We start from the raw sequence: 18233 nt of genomic DNA, 5'->3' as shown, positions 1-18233 counted from the left end.
GCAGTGGGGATGTCTTGCCTCTTTTTAACCTCTATGCTACCCTGATGAAGGAGTACTTCACCGCCCCTCCCCACCCCCCGCGGCTTTCTTACCTTAGTCCCCACCACGAAGGAAATACTTTACCGGCTCCCGTGACTTCTCCTTCCTTGATCTGTGCACAGAGTCATTGCTGCAGTATGTGAGGATCCTTTAAGCTTGGTGGCTGGCTTTTTTTTTGTCCCCTGCATTGCTGAGAGCTCGAGTTATTCCTTGCACTGGGTAGGTCTTGATTTCTCACCCCTGAAGTCATCTCAAGTGGGCGGTGTGCTCCTCCTTATGAGAGAGAACCAGAGACCATCCCTGGAGGGGAACGTAATCACAGGCAAGCCCCCAAATTGTTATATGTAAAGTTTTGGTGCGACAAAAGAAATAGCACCTGAATATAAAATTTTCTTTTTGATTCTCAGGAAGGCAAGGTACTTCTACAGAAGGGTGCGCCCTCACAGTTGGAGCAATGGTGAGTGCACACTTGGACAAGGGAGGGGAAAGAATTCTTATCCCTGATGCAGGTGGCCCCTGCTGCTATGCCCTTCCCCAATTGGCTAGAGTTAGACCACACAGGCTAAACTAATTCCAACTGGGTAATTTAAAGAGAGTGACGGGGTGATTGGTTTGGTGGGAAAAATGGTTATTACAGAGCAGGTAATCAGAATGAGTCAGGGTGGAGCAGGTAATCGAAAAAGTTTGCTTTATGAGGAAGTTAAGTTTAAAAGTAGAAGGCAAAGAATTGAACATACTGACATATTGATTCTTTGAAAAGAAATTTAGGACTCATATCTAACAGTAAGACTCCTGTCTCTACAAAAAAAATTCAAAATTAACCAGATGTGGCATGCGCCTGTGGTACCAGCTACTCAGGAGGCTTAACTGGGAGAATTGCTTGAGCTCTCCCACCTCAGGAGTTCAAGGCTGAAATGGGCTATGATCATGCCACTGCACTCAGATCTGGGCAACAGAGTGAGACTCTGTCTGGAAGAGGAGGAAGGGAAGGAAAGGGGAGGGAAGGGGAAGGGAAAGGAGGGGAGGGGAGGGGAGGGAAAAAGCTTATAATCCTGGCTAGGCACAGTCCTGGCTCACATCTGTAATCCCAGCAATTTTGGAGGCTGAGGCAGTCAGGTCACTTGAGTCCAGGAGTTCTAGACCAGCCTGGGCAACATGATGAAACCCCATAACTGCAAAAAATACAAAAATTAGCCAGGTGTGGTGTCATACAACTGTAGTCCCACTTTGGGTAGCTGAGGTAGGAGGATCACTTGAGCCTGGGAGGTCAAGGCTGCAGTGAACCTGATTATGCCACTGAACTCCAGACTGGGTGACAGAGTGAGATCCTGTTTAAAAAAAAAAATACATAAAAATAATCTTTCTTTCTCTTTCTTCTCTCTCTCTCTCTCTCTCTCTCTGTCCCTTTCTCTTGTCTTTTCTTTTTTCTTTTTGAGACAGAGTTTCACTCTTGCTGCCCAGGCTGGAGTGCAATGGCATGATCTCACCCACTGCAGCCTCTGCCTCCCAGGTTCAAGTGATTCTCCTGCCTCAGCCTCCCAAGTAGCTGGGATTAGAGGCACCCACCACTATGCCTGGTTAATTTTTTTTGTATTTTTAGTGGAGATGGGGTGTCATCATGTTAGCCAGGCTGGTCTCAGACCCTTGACCTCAGGTGATCCGTCCACCACTGCCTCCCAAAGTGCTGGGATTACAGGAGTGAGCCACCATGCCCAGTAATAAATTTCAACAAATAAAATATTACAATCTTGTTACACGAACATCAAGTTCATATGCCTGCTGCATAGTAATAGACCAATACACGGAGACAGCATGGTTTGCAGCAGAGAAAGAGTTTAATGATTGCAGGGCAGCCAAGTAGAAAGGCAAGAGGAATCCTCAAATCCATATCCTCTGGGGAGTTCTGGACTGGGATTTTTAAGGAGATTGTGGAGGGCAAGGGGCTGGAAATTTGCGGCTGTTGATTCATTGTGGTAAGGGGATGAAGTCATCAGGATGTGGAAACTTCATTCGTTGGTGAGTCAGCTTCTCATAGAATCCTACAGACCAGCTGGCATCAGTAGTTGCAGTATGCAGGATCTGAAAGAATATCTCCAATGGAAAACAATATTTCACAATGCTTAAGTTGCTATCTCTAGAACAGTTAAGGGGAAGTATAATCTTGTGACAGAGTTTGTGTGATTCCGGTGCAGTGGGCAGTAAACAACTATGAGGAAACAGGTCAGAGAACAAGCTGACCTAATAATTAATGCTGAATGTGCTGCAAGCTTGGTTTGTTTTCATCTTCTCCCTCTCCCTTTTTCACTGATTAATTTTATAAAGTTTATAGGAACAGGTTTGATCCTGTTAAATTTCTTTTAATTTTGGAGCACTGACTTCATTTTTCTGCAGTCTGTATTCCCAGGATGGCTATTCCCAGTTTTTTTGCTGGAATAAACTCATTCAAACTGAATTCTGATTCTTTTGATTATTTCAAGTTGACAGTTCTATAGAGCTATATATACCTTGTTACCTGACACATCATTTAGCTATTTATTATTGTTATTTATTTCCTGTCTTTTATTTTATTTTCCACTAAAATATAAATTCCACAAGGGCAGAGATTTTCCTATTGGGTTAACCTGTATGTCCTCCAGAACCTAGTATTTCATGAGGTATATAAACCACTTTTTCTTTATATGTTTATTTTACTGGACACCTAGGTTGATTCCATATCTTGGCTATTGTGAATAGTGCTGCAATAAATAGGTGGAGGCCAATGTCTCTTCTATGTGAAGATTTTCTTTTCCTTGGATAACTTCCCAGTAGTAGGATTGCTGGATCATACAGTAGTTCTATTTATCTTTTTTTGAGATGGAATTTCCCTCTTGTCACCCAGGCTGGAGTGCAATGGCGCCATCTCAGCTCCCTGCAACCTCTGCCTCCTGGGTTCAAGCGATTCTCCTGTCTCAGCCTCTCAAGTAGCTGGGATTACAGGCACACACCACCATGCCCAGCTAATTTCTGTATTTTTAGTAGAAATGGGGCTTCACCATGCTGGCCAGGCTGGTCTCGAACTCCTGACCTCAGGTGATCCACCCACCTCAGCCTCCCAAAGTGCTGGGAATACAGGCGTGAGTGACCATTCCCGGTCCTATTTGTCATTTTTAAAGGGAGCTTCATACTGTTCTCCATAGTGGCTGTACAGGTTGCATTCTCAACAACAGTGTATACAAGAGCCCTTTTCTTGGCCAGGTGCGGTGACTCATCCCTATAATCCCAGCACTTCAGGAGGTTGAGGCAGGGGGATCACTTGAGCCCAGGAATTCGAGACCATCCTGGGCAACACAGTGAGACTCCATCTCTGAAAAAAAAAAAAAAAAAGGAAAGAAAGAAAAATTCCCCATCTGCATCCTCACCAGCATTTGTTGTTTTTTGTCTTTTTGAAATTGTCATCCTAATTGGGGTGAGATAATACCTCACTGTGGTTTTGATTTGCATTTCCTTGATGATTGGTGATATTGAGCATTTTTCATTTATTTGTTGGATTTGACCATTTATATATCTTCTTCTGAGAAGTGTCTATTTCTATTATTTGCCCATTTTAAAATCAGATTATTTGTTATTTTGCTGTTGCGATATTTCAGTTCCTTGTATATTCTGCATATTAATTTCCTGTCAGATGAGTAATGTGCACATCTTTTCTCTCTTTCTGTAGGTTGTCTTTTCACTCTGTTGATTGTTTCCTTTGCTGTGCAGAAGCTTTTTAGTTTGATATAATTCTGTTTGCTTATTTTTGCTTTTTATCCTATGCTTTTGAGGTCTTATTCATAAAATCTCCCAGACCGATGTCATGAAGCATTTTTCCTATGTTTTCTTCTGATAATATTATTGTTTCGGGTTTTACATTTAGGTCTTTGATCCATGTTCAGTTGACTTTTGTATAGAGTGAGAGGTGGGGATCTAGTTTCATTCTTCTCTATATGCATATCTAGTTTATCTAGACACATTTTTTAGAGAGACTGTCCCTTCCCCCATGAGTGTTCTTAGCACCTGTTAAAAATCAGTTGGCTGTAGACATGTGGACTAATTTGGGAGTTCTCTATTTTGTTCTGTTGGTCTATGTGTCTGTTTCATGCCAGTATCATGCTGCTTTGATTACTCCAGCTTTGTAGTATATTTTGAGGTCTGGTAGTGTGATGACTCCAGCTTTTTTCTTTTGCTCAGTATTGCTTTGGCTACTTGGGGTCTTTTGTTGTTCCATACAAATTTTAGGATATTTTTTCTATTTCTGTGAAGAAGGTCATTGTTATTTTAATAGCAATTGCACTTAATCTGTAGATTACTTGGGAGAGTACTGTCATTTTAAGAATATTAATCCTTTCAATCCATGAGCTTGAGACAGCTTTCCTTTTTTTTTTTTTTTTTTTTTTTGAGATAGGGTACCAGTCAGTCACCCAGGCTGGAGTCTGGAGTGCAGTGGTGCAATCTTGGCTCACTGTAATCTCTCCCTCCTGGGCTCAAGTGATCCTCCCACCTCAGTCTCTCCAGTAGCTGGGAATACAGGCATGTGCCATCACGTTTAGCTAATTTTTGTAGTTTTTGTGAGATGGATTCTTACCATGTTGTCCAGACTGGTCTGGAACTCCTGGACTTAAGTGTTCTGCTTGCCTCGGCCTCCCAAAGTGCTGGAATTACAGGAGTGAGCCACTGCACTCGGCTGTCTTTCCATTTTTTCGGTATCCTCTTCAATTTTTTTCGTCAGTGCTTTGTATTCCTTAAAAGGTATTTTACTTCCTTGGTTAAATTATTTTATTTCATTTTATAGCTGTTGTCAATTGGATTGCCTTCTTGATTTCTTTATCAACTATTTAATTTTTCATATATAGGAGCACCACTGATTTTTGTATATTAATTTTTTATCTTACAACTGTACTAAATTTGTTTATCAGTGCGAAGTTTTTTGGTAGAATCTTTAGGTTTTTCTATATGTAAAATCATGGTGTCTGCAAACAGGGACAATCTGACTTTCTCCTTTCCCACTTGGATGCCCTTTATTTCTTTTTCTTGCCTTATTGCTCTGGCTAGGACTTCCAGTACTATGTTGAATAAGAGTGATCAAAGTGAGCAATCTTGTCATTTTAATTTTTTTTTTTTTTGAGTTAGAGTCTCACTCTGTCACCCAGGCTGGAGTGCAGCGGCCCAATCTCAGCTCACTGCAACCTCTGCCTCCTGGGTTCAAGCAATTCTTGTGCCTCAGCCTCCCAAGCAGCTGGGACTACACGTGTGCCAGCACACTTGGATAATTTTTTGTATTTTTAGTAGAGACAGGATTTCACCATATTGGCCAGGCTGGTCTCAAACTCCTGGGCTCAAGTGATCTGCCCGCCTCAGCCTCCCAAAGTGCTGAGACTACAGGTGTGAGCCACTGTGCCCGGCTGGCAACTTTGACTTGTTCCAATTCTTACAGGAAAATCTTTTAGCTTTTCCCTATTCAGTGAGATGTTAGCTGAGGGTTGCCTTATTTATGCTGAGGTACTTTCTTTCTATACCTAATTTATTAAGGGTTTTAATCTTGAAGGGATGTTGTGTTTTATCAGAAGCTTGTTTTGCATCTATTGAGATGATAATATGCTTTTTGTCCTTAATTCTATTGATGCAATATATAACATTTATTGATATGGATATGTTGAACCATTTTTCCTTTCCTGGAATACATTCCGTGTGATCACTGCATATTATCTTTTTGATATGTTATTGGATTTGGTTTGCTAGTATTTTGTTGAAGATGTTTGTGTCTGTGTTCATCAGAGATACTGGCCTGTAGTTTTCTTTGTTTATTGTGTTGATTCTGGAATCAGGGTCATGCTGGCCTCATAGAATGAGTTAAGAAGAATTCTCTCTGCTTCAACATTTTGGAGTATAAGAAAAATTGGTATTAATCATTTAAAGGTTTGGCCGGGTGCAGTGGCTCACTCCTGTAATCCCAGCACTTTGGGAGGCTGAGGAGGGTGGATCACCTGAGGTCAGGAATTCCAGACCAGGCTGGCCAACATGGCAAAACCCCATCTCTACTAAAAATACAAAACTAAGCTGGGTGTGGTGGCATGCGCCTATAGTCCCAGCTACTCAGGAAGCTGAGACAGGAGAATCACTTAAATCTGAGAGGCAGAGATTGCAGTGAGCTGGGACCATACCATTGCACTCAGACCTGGGCAACAGAGCCAGACTATGTTTCAAAAAAAAAAATTCTTTAAAGGTTTGGTAGAACTCAGCAGTGAAGCCATCTGGTCCCGGACTTTTCTTTGTTGAAGTACTTTTTATTAGTGATTCAATCTCAGTACTTGTTATTGATTTGTTCAGGTTTTCTATTTCTTCTCGGTAGGTTGTATGTGTCCAGGAATTTATCCATTTCCTCTAGGCTTTCTAATTTATTGGCACATCATTGTGCATAGTTGTCGCTAATGAGTCTTTGTATTTCTATGACATCCATTACGATATCTTCATTTTTGGCTTTTGATTTTATGTATTTGGATCGTCTCTCTTTTTTTCTTAGTCTAATATTTTATTGATTTTTATTATCTTTTCAAAAATCAAACTTTTTGTTTCATTTATCTTTTGTGTGTTTTTTTTTCAGTCTCCATTTTGTTTATTTCTGCTCTGTTCTTTATTATTTCTTTCCTTCTACTAAAATGGGGTTTGGTTATTTCTTTCCTTCTACTAATTTTGGGTTCTTGCTTTTCTAGTTCCTTGAGGTGCCATTAGGTGATTTATTAGAAATCTTGGAAATCTTTCTAGTTTTTAGATGTAGGCATTATTGCTATAAACTTGCCTCTTAATACTGCTTTTGCTGGGTCCCATAAGGTTTTCTTTTGTTTGTTTGATTTTTGTTTTGTTTTGTTTTGTTTTGTTTTTTTGAGATGGAGTCTTGCTCTGTCACCTAGGCTAGAGTGCAGTGGCATAATCTCGGTTCACTGCAACCTCTGCCTCCCGGGTTCAAGCAATTCTCCTGCCTCAGCCTCCCAAGTAGCTGGAATTACCAGCACCTGCCACTATACCTGGCTAAATTTTTTGTGTATATTTTTAGTAGAGATGGAGTTTCACCGTGTTAGCCAGGCTGGTCTCGAACTCCTAACCTCGTGATCCGCCTGCAACAAACTCCAAAGTGAGGGATTATAGGTGTTAGCCACTGTGTGCAGCCAAGTTTTGATATGTTGCCTGCCTGCCTGCCTGCCTGCCTTTCTTCCTTCATTCCTCACTCTCTCCCTCCCTCCCTCCCTCCCTCCCTCCCTCCCTCCCTCCCTCCCTCCCTCCCTCTCTCTCTCTCTCTCTCTCTCTTTCTTTCTTTCTTTCTTTCTTTCTTTCTTTCTTTCTTTCTTTCTTTCTTTCTTTCTTTCTTTCTCCTTCTTTCTTTCCCTTCTTTTCCTTCCTTCTTTCCCCTTCCTTCCCCTTCCTTCTCCTTCCTCCCTTCCTCCCTTTCTTTCTTTCTTTCTTTCTTTCTTTCTTTCTTTCTTTCTTTCTTTCTTTCTTTCTTCCTTCCTTCCTTCCTTCCTTCCTTCCTTCCTTCCTTCCTTTTCTCTCTTTCTTTCTTTCTTTCTTTCTTTCTTTCTTTCTTTCTTTCTTTCTTTCTTTCTTTCTTTCTTTCTTTCTTTCTTTCTTCCTTCCTTCCTTTCTTCCTTTCTTCCTTTCTTTTCTTTCTTTTCTTTCTTTTCTTTCTTTTCTTTCCTTTCTTTCCTTTCTTTCCTTTCTTTCCTTTCTTTCCTTCCTTTCTTTCTTTCTTTCCTTTCTTTCTTTCTTTCTTTCTTTCTTTCTTTCTTTCTTTCTTTCTTTCTTTCTTTCTTTCTTTCTTTCTTTCTTTCTTTCTTTCTTTCTTTCTTTCTTTCTTTCATTTTTGACTTGAAAAGTTTTGTTAAAGCAAATTTGCACCAGTTTACAAAACTTCCTGAAGTATGTTAACATACTATCCACTAAAACAATGCCTTAAAAGTTAGCTTTTCTAAAAAAACACATGTTCATTTTCACAAGGGCAATTTCATGTATTAAACTGTGTTTAGTGTTTTAAAAGAGTGATATTCCTCAAAATAAACTATGTAAAAAAGATTAATAGTCCTTCTCATTTATTTCCCCTAAGTGCCATGCCGTTCTGAAGAGGTGGATGTCTTATGCTCAGAATCCCTTCCTGAGCCACCCATCCCCTCAAAAGAATCCCTTTATCATGAACTTGTCTTCTGCTACCACACAATAGTCAATCTGATTTTATCCATGACTGGATTACTATATACATATCCCCATTTTCTATGACCTAACTTTCCCTCTCTTCATTTATGTAGTTTTCTATCGTCAATGAAAAGTCAAGAGAGATGTGAGTCTGATCTTATTTGTTACTCAAAAAATCTTATTTCTGACTGGATTCAGACTTGGAAGCAGAAGCTCACAGCCAGGAAAGTCTGAGTCTCTTGGCAGTTTGTTCCTGGGGCTTCTCTTTAGCCTCCTTCATGCTCTTGGACAAAAGTTTAGCGTATTCTGCAGCCTCTTCCTTATTTTTCTTAGTACGCTGCTTCTTCAGAGCAATACACCACCGTTTGTGCTGCAGGACACATGGAGCAACAAGATGCTGAATCTTGGGTGCTTTAGTCTGAGGTTTCTCACTTTCTTTGTTTAAGGGCTTTCTTACAAGATACTGGCAGACATCATTTTCTTTAGAGAGATGGAAAAGTTTGAGGATTCTGCTAACTCTTTTGAGCCCCAGGTGACGAGGCACCATAGTATCAGTCAGTCCAGGAATATCTTTCTCTCCTTTTTTTTACAATAACCAAGTTGAGAATGCTCAGATTGGCATCCACAATGCAACCACAAACTGATTTTCTTTCTTTCTTTCTCCAGTTCTCCTTGGTCTGTAACAGGACCTTACTCAGTAGCAGGTGGACACGGCCATGGGTCATGACACCCTCCTTCATGAGGAAACCTTATTTGTCATTCCCACCACTGATGTGGACCACATAACCCTTCCATTCTTCACCCAGAGAGTCAGCAGCAACTTCTGTGGCCATAGGCTTCTCATAAAAAGTATGAAGTTTGCGTTCTCTTCAGTGAGTTTCTGGCAGTCAGTGACTGGGAAGGAGATGCTCAGCTTCATCTTGAAGCAGCTGAATGCCTCTGAGGGTCCATGGAAAAGAGTGATATGTTGTGTTTCCAGTTTTATTTGCTTCAAGGAATTTTTTTTGATTTCCTGGTTAATTTCTTCTTCAACCCACTGGCCATTTGGGAGCATGTGGCTTAATTTTCATATATTTGTATAGTTTTAAATGTTCCCTTTGTGGTTGAGGCCTAGTTTTATTACACTGTGGTCAGATAAGATACCTGATATGATTTTTTTTTTTTTGACACAGAGTCTTACTCTGTCACCCAGTGTTGGGAACAGGCCCCCAAATCTGGCTATAAACTGCCCCCAAAACTGGCCATAAACAAAATCTCTGCAGCACTGTGACATGTTTGTGATGGCCATGATGCCCACGCTGAAGGTTGTGGGTTTACCGAAATGAGGGCAAGGAACACCTGGTCCACCCAGGGTGGAAAACCACTTAAGGTGTTCCTAAGCCACAAACAATAGCATGAGCGATCTGTGCCTTAAGGACAGGTTCCTGCTGCAGATAACTAGCCAGACTCATCCCTTTGTTTTGGCCTATCCATTTGTTTCCCATTTTAGTTAATCTATAATCTATAGAAACAATGCTTATCACTGGCTTGCTGTCAATAAATATGTGGATAAAGCTCTGTTTGTGGCTCTCAGCTCTGAAGGCTGTCAGCCCCCTGATTTCCCACTCCACACCCTATATTTCTGCGTGTGTGTCTTTAATTCCTCTAGCGTCGCTGAGTTAAGGTCTCCACAACTGAGCTGGTCTCTGCACCCAGGCTGCAGTGCAGTGGCATGATTTTGGCTCACTGAAACCTCTGCCTCTGGGGTTCAAGCAATTCTCCTGCCTCAGCCTCCTGAATAGCTGGGATTGCAGGTGTATGCCACCACGCCCAGCTAATGTTTGTATTTTTTAGTAGAGATCGGATTTCACCATGTTGGCCAGGCTGGTCTTGAACTCCCTCCTGACCTCAAGTGATCTGCCCACCTGGGCCTCCCAAAGTACTGGGATTATAGGTGTGAGCCACTGCACCTAGCTTTTATATGATTTTGTTGTTGTTGTTCTTTGAGACAGAGTTTCACTCTGTCACCCAGGCTGGAGTGCAGTGGCCCGATCTTGGCTCACCGCAACCTCCAACCTCCCGAGTTGAAGCAATTCTCCTGCCTCAGCCTTCCTAGAAGCTGAGATTACAGGTGCCTGCCATCATGCCTGGCTAATTTTTGAATTTTTAGTAGAGACACGACTTCCCCGTGTTGGCCAGGCTGGTCTTGAACTCCTGACCTCAAGTAATCCACCTGCCTTGGCCTCCGAAAGTGCTGGGATTACAGGTGTGAGCCACCACACCTGGCCCAGCGTTGATATGATTTTGATTACAATTTTTTAAAAGACTTTTTTGTTTGTTTCATGTCGTAACATATGGTTAATCCTGGAGAATGTTCCATGTGCTAATAAGAATGTGTATTCTACAGCTGTTGAGTAAAATGTACTGTAAATGTCTCTCAGGTGCATTTGGTCTGTGGCGCTGTTTAAATCTGATGCTTCTTTGTTGATTTTCTGTCTAGATGATCTTTCCAATGCTAAGTGTGGGATGTTGAGGTCCTCAACTATTATTGCATTACAGTCTATCTCTCTCTTTAAATCTAATAATATTTCCCTTATATATCTGGGTGCTCCAGTGTTGGGTGTATGTATATTTAAAATTGTCATATTATTGTGCTGAATTGATGTTTCTATTATTATCTAATGGTCATCTTTGTTTCTTCTTACAACTTTTAACTTTAAGTCTATGTTGTCTGATATAAATGTAGCTACTCTTGCTCACTTTTGTTTTCATTTGCATGGAATATCTTTTTTCATCTCTTCACTTTTATTCTACATGTATCTTTATAAGTGAAGTGAGTTTCCTGTAGCAGCATAGAGTTGGGCATTGGGTTTTAAAAAATACATTCAGCCAGTCTATATCTTTTAAATGGGGAATTTAATTCATTATATTCAAGCTTATTGTTGATAGGTAAAGACTTAATCCTGCCCTTTTATTGATTGTTTCCTGGTTGTTTTGTAAATCCTTTCTTAACTACTTCTCATGTGGTTTATTTTTGTGGTTGGGTGACTTTCTGTACTGATAAGGTTTGATTCCTTTATGTTTTTCCTTTGCTTATTGGCTTTACCAGTGAATTTTATAGTTTTGTATGTTTTTATGATGGTGGTTATCTTCTTTTCACTTCCAGATGTAAGAGTCTCTTGAGCATTCCTTGTAAGTTTGGTCTAGTGGTGATGAATTCCCTTAGATTTTGCTTGTCTGTGAAAAATTTTATCTCTCCATCATTTTTGAAGGAAAACTTTGCTGTGTATAATATTCTTGGCCAATAGTTTATCCTTCAGGACTTTGAATATATCATCCTGTTCTCTCCTGGCCTGAAAGGTTTCTGCAGACAAATTCACTGTTAGTCTAGTGGAGATTTCCTTATACTTGACTTGATGTTTTTCTCTTGTTGCTTTTAAAATTCTTTTTTTGTTTTTGACTTTTGACAATTTGAGTATAATGTGCCTCAGAGAAAACCCGTCTGGATTGAATATATTTGGGGTTGTTTGAGCTTCTTGAACCTGGATGTCTATCTCACTCCCAAGACTTGAGAATTTTTCTGCTATTATTTTATTAAGTATGTTTTTCTCATCTTTTTCCTTCTCTTCTCCTTCTAGAATGTCAACAATATGTGTATTTGTTTACTTAGTGGTGTTGCATAAATCCTGTAGGCTTTCTTTATTCTTTTAGTATTTTTTTTTCCTTTTGGTATACCTGTGTTATTTCAAAAGTCCTGTCTTCCAGTTCAGAAATTCTTTCCTCTGCTCAGTCTAGTCTGTTGTTGAAGCTCTCTTATTCATTTAATTCTTTTGCTACAGGATTTCTGTTTGGGTCTTTTAAATGATATATATCTCTTTGCTGAATTTCTTATTCAAATACTAAATTGTTTTCCAAATTTTATTGAATTGTCTATCTGTATTCTCTTATATCTCACTGAGTTTCTTTAAGATTATTATTTTGAATTCTTTTCTGGCATTTCATATATTTCCTTATGATTGGAGCCTGTTACTGGAGAATTATTATTTTCCTTTGGTGGTGACATGTTTCCTTGCTTTTTCATGGTTGATGTGCCCTTACGTTGATTTCTATGCATCTTAAGGAAAAGTAGCCTCATTATATTTTACAGAGTAGGCTTTGTATGAGAAGACTTGTTCAGACGAATGGGTCTTAGAGTGTTGGTTTGGTGTGGTGTATTGGTCTTGGTCTGAGGTTGATACAGTAGTGTAGTCTGTGTAATGTACTCAGGTGTAATCCACACTAGTGGTGTTTGTGTTTCTCAGTGGCCTACAATGAGAGAGTTTGTGGTGATGGCAGTGCAGCTTTGCCAGGTTCTGCACATATGTACATAGGCATCCCTCTGGCCCAAGGATATATTGGATTTTTGGAGGCTTGGGTAACTGGCAGTGATTTGGCCACTTCAAGGGTAGATTTGCCCTGGATGGTACCGGCCAACTGTTCCTCCAGCCGGAAGTTTGGTGAGGGTAGGGGGACTTTGTTACCCTGTTGCACAGAATCAGAGTCACAGCTGATCTTGGGACCATGGTCTGCACAGCTAGGGTTGTGACATTCAGCCACCTATGCGGGCTTGGTGGAATGAGGATGGAGCCCCAGTGCTGGAGAGCAGCAGTGGCTACTGGACCCCAGAGTAGGGACCACTCCAGAGGGGGCTCTGGTTTCAAGACTGTGCTGTGCTACAGCAGCTTGGCTCACAGTGGGTGAGTGTTTGGGTGGTGCACACCTTATCCTACTCATCTGGGGCAATGCAGCTGTGTGAATTCCCACCAGCTTTCCGAACTGGATTCAGGGCTTGCAAGGATTGTGAGATTCTTCTGATGTAAGGACTTGTGGGTGTTTGTGGCAGCGATGGGGATAGGTGGGGCTCTTGTCCTTGACCTTCCCCTACAATGTGGAGTCTCTTCTGACTCCAGGCAGATGTGATCCATGTGGAGGAGATGGGGCTGCAGAGTCCTGGTGCCTCCATGCTGCCCTCCTGCACTTCTAATCACCACAACTATAGCTCTACTCCCCCACTGCACTCCAGCACTTTCCCTTCTACCCTCCGTTCAAATCTTAGCTCTGTAGTTATTGCCTTGGTCCTTTCTTGCTGAGGTGGGGTTCTGAATGTCTGGTATCTCTTGGCAGGCATCTTGCTTTTTCTTTTCCTAACTCAAAAGGCTTCTTCTTAAATCAGTCCCTTGTCAGGGGAATGCCATAACCCTTAAACCAGTGTTTCTCTACCTCAGGACCATTCTCTTTTTGGGTTGGATAATTCTTTGTTGTGGGTTGTCCTGTGCATGGTAGGATGCTTAGCAGCATGTCTGACCTCTACCCACTAGATGCCTCACCCCACATTGTGACACTCAAAAATGTCACATTTTATGCATTGCCAAATATCTCTGGGGAACAAAATCACCCCCAAGTTGAGAATCACTGCCTTAGACCATCAGATCTACCCTGGAGCTAAGGGCATGGGCCAGCTTGCTTTAGGGGCGCTTGAGTTACATGAGGGAGAGTGAGATAGTGAATAAAATCTGGGTCCTGTTCTGAAGGAGAAAGGTGAGAATGGATGGCAGCCAACAACGTTCATTATACCTCCATTAATCAAATATGTCTCCAGATCTGGAACATATTTCAGCTTTCCTGTAAATCAGGCTATATGTGGGAAAATTGAAAAATATGTTTAGAATTTTGATGTTTGGGCAGAGAAGAACTTCCAGTCAGACATCAACCTTTTTTAGAACATCAAAGGAGACAGATGCTCCTTTTTCTGCCCTATGGTTGGCGGAAGATGGAGAGAGAAGCGCTACAATGTTGTATTGGGAAAGAGGCAACCTTCCCAAGAGTCCTTGGGAAGCTCTACTTAAGCAGTCTTTGCAAAGACCTTCTTTTAAATTAGGCTTAGACTGGACTTTTCTGACTTTTGTGGCTTGAGGAATAGCAAAGAGCTATCAGGATCTCCTGATTCTCCCTGCCAAAGAGTTTCTTAGTTTAAATTATTCCAGATATGTTGTGTAAAGCCAAAAAAATTTTATTTTCAGAACACGTTTTTAAATCTTAGGAAAATCAGTGAGATAGCATACTCATAATAATTAAAATCTAGGCTTTGCTATTCTGGAGTGAGTCATTTATTTATTCATTCATTTTATGTATTCAGCAAATGTTGAGTGCCTGATATGTGCCTGTTATATGAGGAAAACAAAGTCCCAGTTCTTGCAGTGTTGAATGTCTGGTAAAGGCAACACATGTCCTGAAATTGAACACCTAAGACCTGACTCAAACAAATGCACTTTCTCCCCTAAAATTGATCTATTTTTGCTCTGGCACCCTACTGGCCTCTAGGAACTATGGAAACAAATCTTGAATTTGCCAGTTAGTTTATCTCAATCTTTTCAAATTTAAATGATCTCTTTTCTGGTTCCACCTGTTTTGGATATATGCCCCATTGTTCAGATTTCCTTCTTCAGTCCCTTTGGATGCCCTCTGAGGACAAGATGAGCTGCAGTTGTCTGATTGGTAAAAAGGGTCCTTGAACACATATCCACAGGCTCTTTGAGAAGCTCTCTTGCTTTTCTGGTCTTTCCAGTCTCTCTCCTTAGCCATCTTGTTGATATCTAATGCTGAGGTTTAAGACTCATGAACTCATGGCACATTCTCTTGCCTTAGTTCATCTCCAGTGGTTTGCTCCTTTTGACCCACCCTGCACTTTCAGGCCCACTTTCAGAATGGGTGATCCACCCTTTCACCCTAGTTGTGGCAATCTCTTGGCTACTTTGCCACCTGTCTTCCATGGCACCGTAAAGAATCCAGACACACCTGGATTCCTTCCAAGAACACATAAATCTCAAGTATGCCTGAAAGTCCCAATTTTGGCTTTCCCCTTTTGACCATTCCCTGCTATTATTTTTACAATGCTGAAACCATCCTACATTTCCATTAGGTGATCTACTTCCCCTGATTCCATGCTGGGCATGGGTCACCTGCTTTACAATTTGCCCTCAACTAATCTCACCCCCAAAGCGATTGGTGGAAGTTCTGCTTTCTTTCCTGTTGCCATGGAAACCAGTCACCTGTCTTTCCCTCCTCTCCTCACTTCTAAGTCTCAGTCATGTTTTTTTCTGTGGGCATTGAATACCCAACTCCCAGCTGTTTCTTAGATCCCACAGCTATGCCTCTCGAACTGTCTCCATGGGAATAGCTCTCTTCTCTCCACATTCATCAAACGCTGTAGACTTCTTGCTAACCATAGACTGGACCTCAGGGCTTGCCCAGGGTTAGACTTTTCTAGACATCTCTGAGCATTCACTGGATCTGGAAGCTGAGTCCATTCCTGGGCCACTGGGCTACTTCTATAGAGCCTATAGATCACCCATCACTGCTCAAAGCTAGGGTTATCCTCTGGCTTTCAGATGCATCTCTAGGCCATCTTCATCTTTAAAGACTCAGTCTGTGGCAGAAGCCAAGAAACTGCTGCCTCCCACCTTATCAACCAGCCATGCACAGATGGAGGCCCCTCTCCTAGGCCCGGACACAGAGATATGATGGAAAGAAATACAGATTCTTCAAATAATCTGTATGTCTTTCAAGAGGAAATAGAGCTGGTGTTGGGCAGATCTGAGCTGGGGTGGATGGAAAGAAATTTCTAGTGATTGGATAGCCACTGAGCTGAAAACTAAGTATATATGTCTGATTGTCTTCTCGAAATTACACTACGAGTTGTGCTAGAAAATGAAGGCTTAGACTGGGTGCAGTGGTTCACAGCTGTCATCTCAGCACTTTGGGAAGCCGAGGTGGGCAGATCACCTGAAGTCAGGAGTTCAAGACCAGCCTGACCAATATGGTGAAACCCCGTCTCTACTAAAAATACAAAAATTAGCTGGGCGTGGTGGTGGGTGCCTGTAGTCCCAGCTACTCGGGAGTCTGAGACAGGAGAATTACTTGAACCCAGGAGGTGGAGGCTGCAGTGACCTGAGATCGTGCCACTGCACTCCAGCCTGGGTGACAGAGTGAGACTCTGTCTCCAAAAAAAAAAAAAAAAGAAAGAAAAGAAAGAAAGAAAACAAAGGCTTAAACAGGTAGAAATCACAGGCAGATGGCAACATGATTTAACCGGTCTATGTGAGACTTCACCAAGGTCTTTCTGACTTCAAGGTTTATATTCAAGGTGCCAAGCTCCTGTCACCTGACTGAATCCTCATACCTTAAAGAGCTATTGTTCCTTTCTGGATTGTGTGACCAGTATCTGTAACTGTGACTCAGTAGTCCCAAGACCATGGTTCCAGCTCGGCCTCCATTTTGCTTTGATCTTGGGCAAGTTGTTTTCCCTTGTGGGCTTTGATTTCCCCAACTGTAAGCAAGAGTCAAAGAACATGAAGCCAAACATTATTGTTTTTAATTAATCATGAACAGTTCAATTTTTCCCATTGGGGTGTGCATTTTTATAAATTTTTGTATTTATAATGATTTGTTCTTATTATTTGAAATTTAAGTAAAAAGTTAAATTATATATTCTGTGATTTTTGTTTTTACATTTAGATTTATCTTCTATTTGTGAAACTGGGTTTTACATTAGAGTTGTGATATAAAGCTTTCTTTTAAAATGTATAAATTTTTTAAAAGTCAAATCTATTTACAGAAAATTTTTAATAAGTAAATAATTATCCAGAGATGGCAAAAATCATGAAGTTGATATTTATCTCATTGAACTTGGGGAAGTACCAGGTCTAAAAGAGAGATGAGAAGATGCTTAGGATTTAACAGTGATGCTGTCTAACATTTGGACATTAAGAAAAATAAGAGGAACTGGATAAAGAAGACCAAACAAGAGGGGGTTGAGTAGTAAGAGAGAAATTAAGAGTGTAACATAATTAGTCCTTGTGCTGCGCTGCTCTGACCGCATGGTTGCCAAATGTATCAAAAAAGCTACCTTTTTTTTTTGGTCACTTCCAAGATGGCTGAATGGGAGCAGCTCCGGTCTGCAGCTCCCAGTGAGATCAACACAGAAGGGTGATTTTTGCATTTTCAACTGAGGTACCTGGTTCATCTCATTGGGATTCGTTGGACAGTGGGTGCAGCCCATGGAGGGTGAGCTGAAGCAGGGCGGGGCATTGCCTTACCCAGGAAGCACAAAGGGTCAGGGGATTTCCCTTTCCTAGCCAAGGGAAGCTGTGACAGACTGTACCTGGAGAAATGGTACACTCCTGACCAAATACTGCGCTTTTCTCACTGTCTTAGCAACCTGCAGACCAGGAGATACCCTCCCATGTCTGACTCAGCAGGTCCCACGCCCATGGAGCCTTGCTTACTGCTAGTGCGGCAGTCTGAGATTGACTTGTGATGCTGCAGCTTGACCAGTGGGGAGGGGCATCCGCCATTGCTGAGGCTTGAGTGGTTCACAGTGTAAACAAAGTGAGTGGGAGGCGCAAACTGGGTGGAGCCCACCGCAGCTCAGCAAGGCCTACTGCCTCTATAGATTCCCCCTCTGGGGGCAGGGAATAGTAGATCAAAAGGCAGCAGACAGCTTCTGCAGACTTAAACGTCCCTATCTGACAGCTCTGAAGAGAGCAGTGGTTCTCTCAGCACAGCATTTGAGCTCTGAGAATGGACAGACTGCCTCCTCAAGCAGGTCCCTGTCCCCTGTGTAGCCTGACTGGGAAACACCTCCCAGTAGGGGCTGACAGACACCTCAAACAGGCAGGTGCCCCTCTGGGAAGGATCAGGCAGCAATATTTGCAGTTCTGCAGCCTCTGCTGGTGATACCCAGGTGAACAGGGTCTGGAGTGGACCTCCAGCAAATTCCAACAGACTTGCAGCTGAAGGGCCTGAATGTTAGAATGAAAACTAACAAACAGAAAGGAATAGCATCAACATCAACAAAAAGGACATCCACACCAAAACCCAATCTGTAGGTCACCAACATCAAAGACCAAAGGTAGATAAAACCACAAAGATGGGGAGAAACCAGAGCAGAAAAGCAGAAAATTCCAAAACACAGAGTGCCT

The 18233-nt window shown here is 41.7% G+C and overlaps 1 pseudogene; it reads right to left on the bottom strand.

Moving 5' to 3' along the window:
* Positions 1 to 8413: 8413 nt before the first annotated feature.
* Positions 8414 to 9154, bottom strand: LOC105498768 (small ribosomal subunit protein eS6-like; annotated as a pseudogene).
* Positions 9155 to 18233: the final 9079 nt, after the last annotated feature.

Source organism: Macaca nemestrina, chromosome 14 (assembly GCF_043159975.1).
Source record: "Macaca nemestrina isolate mMacNem1 chromosome 14, mMacNem.hap1, whole genome shotgun sequence".
In the NCBI taxonomy this organism is placed as follows: Eukaryota; Metazoa; Chordata; class Mammalia; order Primates; family Cercopithecidae; genus Macaca; species Macaca nemestrina.
This window is presented reverse-complemented; position numbering and strand designations above follow the sequence as displayed.